The sequence below is a fragment of the Patiria miniata genome, unplaced genomic scaffold, assembly GCF_015706575.1.
Source record: "Patiria miniata isolate m_02_andy unplaced genomic scaffold, ASM1570657v1 HiC_scaffold_3, whole genome shotgun sequence".
Lineage (NCBI taxonomy): Eukaryota > Metazoa > Echinodermata > Asteroidea > Valvatida > Asterinidae > Patiria > Patiria miniata.
The window spans coordinates 25,458,703-25,463,483 of NW_024037069.1; positions in this window are offsets into that span (position 1 = coordinate 25,458,703).

Genomic DNA, 4,781 nt, shown 5'->3' on the forward strand with positions numbered 1-4,781 from the left:
TTAAAGATTTTTCATTTTTGAAAATGCAACAACGGGGGACTTTGGGAATGGTTTGTTTTCCCTCTAAACAAAATCTGAGAGTCGGGGGGGGGGGGGTGGGGGGGGGTGGGGGGGTGGGAACTTCCAGTAATCTTGTCTAATGTGACAAGTTTGTTTGTAAAAAAAATTAATTGCTCACCACAAAGGTTGAAGGTTCAAATCCAAGAGTAAAACTGAAGAGGATACTTTTGAAAATAAAGTAGTATGCACACAATAATCAATGTTTTAACAGACACAAATAATATAAATGTTTGTACTTACAAACTGTTGATTGAAGATGAAGACAGGCACATTAAATAAAGTCACCAGATGAGAATGTTGATTCAGCACCAAGCAGCAGCAATAACATGGGATCACAAAACAAAAATAAAAATGGTTCTTGATTTTTGTTTCCAGCATTTGTGCAAACCACATAAAATTCCCCTTTGGAACGCATCGTGGACAAGACAACTGCAAAAAAAGTTTCAGCTGTTTTAAAGTAAATTGATTTTAACACCATAATGGTCATATCAGTGGTTGAGTTTGAGACTCAAATGCCATGATAGAAAAATAAAGTATTGACTCTTAAGTTCAATTCACTTTTCTATTATCATATAAGAAAACATGACAAAATGGGAATTGAAACCACAATCCCCGATATATGGAAATGGTGCGTTTCTCTCAAATCTGTAATAGTTAGGCATATTCAGAGAGGACACTTACCCCCTGTAAGACGACGGTCAGTTGTGGACGGCAGATGTTGATACCGGTACATATCACAAGCAGGGATCACCCAGTCAATGTTTAGATGAGATGGAATTCAAGACAAAGGATGGTGAACAAAAACCAAGGAGAAATGACAGAAGACAGCGACAGAGAAAGTATGAGGGGAAAAAAGAACATTTGATTTTATTAAATGAATATACTTTGGAAAAAAATTAGTACTGCAACTACATGCAAGAAGCCAAGCCTGAAATGGCTAATGTGTGGTACCGGTATGGCTGTGGATGTTTACTGTAGCATGTCAATGACAAAAACAATTTAAGCCTTAGCCACAAAAAAGCAATTTTAGACATGGCCTTAGTGACTGCAGACTCAGATATTTGTTGTTCTGTGCTGGCCTACTTTGTTGGGTTTTTTTACAGCATTTCATTGTGTCGGCAGTATCCAACCTATGAGAACACATGTCAAATACATGCACATGTGTTAAACAAAATTATTCAAATACAATTGTAATTTTGCCTGTGTTCTACACTGTGTACTTTCATGTTTACATTTTGCTCACATTTTTTTTGGGGGGGGGGGTGTTAAGACTTCCAATAGAAAGTGCTAGTGACCTTTCCCGACGAGATAACAAAAACTGCAGCAATGTGTACTTTTCAAAAGCCAAATACATGCACTACACTCCAAATATATGTCGTCCATTGTCAGCTGGCAATAAAAGAGAGAAGTCGTGTTGCGATCAGCAGATGGAGGGGTTCCCACGCACCCTGGTATACGGGGCCAGGGGAAGGAAAAGTACATGTACAACAAACTGCTGGACAAGCAGAAAAACGTGTTTACAAGCGCTAATACAGTCTGGGAGTTAAGAGTGTGGACAGCACGATCGGTCCATGAGTAGAGATACTGAAGAGTTGTTTGCAATATTTCCGAGCCTTTGTACACCCTTTTCCTTCAACATGCCCTCCCCTACCGACATGTTCCTATTTGCTGTATTGTTCTTGGGAATGGGACTAAACCTAGATGACTGAATACTAATGTGGTGCTTATAATGCTTGGTGTCAAAGTCTCAAAGCACTTCACAATTATTTCCCCCATTCATCAGGCTCCAGATCTGTTCAATCTAGTCTCTACCCTTGCAGGTACTGGGGGTACATGTACCCATTTATACTCCTGGGTGGACAGAGGCAATTTGTAGTAAAGTGTTGCACTTTTGTTTTTCTGTCCAAACTAGTTTGCTCTGCTGCTAAAACGGCATGAGTAGACATTGCGTCTTTTTCAACCCCTCTCCATCCCCACCCCCAATCCAGCTTCGCAACCAACGAACCCACTCCAGATCTCTTGGAGATTCCGAGGTTTTCCAGTCTATCATAGAGAAATGGTCTATGATAGTGAAACTCTTGATATGATTATTAAATGAAGCATGGCTGATGAGTGAGTTTTCATATCATTGGAGCATAAGTGAAAACACAGCATGAGAAAGCACCTCAATGACTTATTGTGGATGCTGTGCCGCAAGATTTGCCACAAAAAATCCACTGTGAGTGCAAGTCATGAATTAATGATCAAAGCAGCGCTCAGAGTACCTTTTTTTTCCATCCAATTATTACTGCCCTATATAGTCAAGTCTCTATTTGTACATGATAGCACTGCTGAGTACCATGTACGATGATCCAGAGGATCTGCATAATGAAAGTTCTTGGAATTCTTTGGAGGATTTGGAAAATAAGGGGAAGTTGTAGGGGGAAAAAATCTCATTCACACCAAACAAAAACAATTATTTGGAGAGTTGATGAGTGGAGGGTGTATCAGGGTGGGGAAGGGCGGGACAGTGGTGCTTGGATAAAATTGGGGGGGGGGGAGTCCCCTTTTTTTCATAATGCACTAAATTTGGTATCCTAAAGCCATGACTTACTAGCTGCAGTAGTCATGGTAGTGGAATTCGGGGGGGGGGGGGGGGACAAATAGGTAATTTTTTCTGAACAACTAAAAGTGGCCTCAAGTTTTTAGAAGTGGGGCGGTGGGGGTATTATGTACCACTATACCAGTTTGATGGATGATGATGATGGTAATATAATTTCCTTACAAAAAACATACAAGTGAATAAAAAACAACCTTAAATAATTAATTGCTAAATGGGCCGCACACCTCCCAACCTCCCCAGATGAATATACCACTCACTGGCTAAAAGTGAAACTTCCGTGGCTTGAAAGGGTTAACGACAGAGACAGAGTATGGGTGAAACCACAAGACTTTTTTTAAACGATCGCTTCTAGTTCAACAGTTTATGAAATGCCTCAGGGCATCCTGAATTTGTCGGACAGTTATGGCTTCAGATAAGCCGTCAAAGTTTCCGGAAAACGTGCCAAGAAAGAAGATCGGTTTCCTTAGTACAAGATGGATACCACTCCTGGGAAAAGGAAGCTAATCATTTTTTTTCGCAGCTCTGACGCCCAAGGAAAACACTTGAAATTGAAGCAAAAATAAGGAAACTCGAGGTCTGTACATTGTGAAAACAAGGCTTTAATGACACTTTTCCTTCCTACGTGATCACACCTACATGTGGGTCAGGTTTGCTAGAATTTCCCTTTCGTTTAGGGTGATTTTGTGGGCCCATTTCATCGTCGTGTTTTTGACAGAATTCTGAGGGGCGTAACAGACGGGACAATGTACTCTGCAGACCTATTTTCAGCTTCTTGTTCATCAGAGGTATGGCGTACAATTTACAGGGATGATGCAGTTTGTTTTGCATCAATTGGTCAAAGTTTTCTGAATGGACATGCACCCCTCAACCCCTCCTCGAGGAAACAACCGGGCCAAATGCTTACCATGAGCAAAGAACAGCGTATTTTACAAATTTAGCAAGGAACCTTGTCTTGTGTGAATGAATAAAATCCTGCAACTCAGGATTCTGTGCGTGGATGGTTAAAGGCATAATGTCTACACTTGCACCATAAGCACAAAATATTTGAATCTGTTGGGTGCAATCGGTGGATTTGGAATATCATTCGATCAACCGATGGCAGTGTGATCGACAGAGCGGCCAAAAATGCAGCACAATTGACCGATAGCAAAGCAAGATCAGTGATCACTGATCGCGACCAAGCAAATCAAAGTACAGAATTCTGAGGTATGCAGAGCTGAGAATGTGGTCACAAAACAACAACATTCTCGTCTGTTCACATGAACATGTATGTCTGTCAATCAAGTTTAAAAATGACCGACAGATGAATTTTTTAAGGAAAAGGGTTGGGGGGAGGGGCTAACGTTATCAAAAGAATCAAGTTTTGGGAAACTGCAGGGGTCCAGGTTCAAGAGAAGGGGTCAGGAATGCCCAAATTGTTTCCTGGAATTTGGGGGGGGGGACCCCAGAATCCCTCACCTTTTGAACCCTATCTGTTTCCTTGCTCTACGCCCCAACAAACCCCATGTGCAAAGGGCATTCTAAACTGTGCCTTCAAAACAATGTGGTTGAATTTTGATCCTAGAAAAACATATATTCTTTGGATTGTTGACTGACCAATTCTGATATGGAAGGAAATCAATCAAAATTTGACCACTGCTACATTTGTCACAAGTCAAACCACAAGTCAAACCATAAAGGAATGTCTTTATCGTGGTTTATTAAAATATCTTGTGATTTTTATCTGGAAAAAAAAAAAATTCCGATAATTTTCTAGCAATGACTGGTTTTTGACAGGAAGTTGATAACATCTTTTAGTCCAGGGAGATGAAATCTAAACATGTGAAAATGTGTAGAAAAAAATTCTTGAGAGAGTTTATCTCCGGTTTCCTTGGCATGAACCAACTGAGAATATTTCTATTTCCCCTGGATGGGATGCCAGTCCATCACAACTCCCCAGCTAATGCTGGTACCCATTTATACTCCTGGGTGGAGAGAGGCAAGTGGGGGTGAAGTGGCTTGCCCAAGGACACAACATATGGCTAGCGGCTGGATTCGAACCCCTGACCCTCTGATCATGAGTCACGAACCCTAACCACTAGGCCACACTCTTGTTAACTGTAAATGTACATAAAAACAG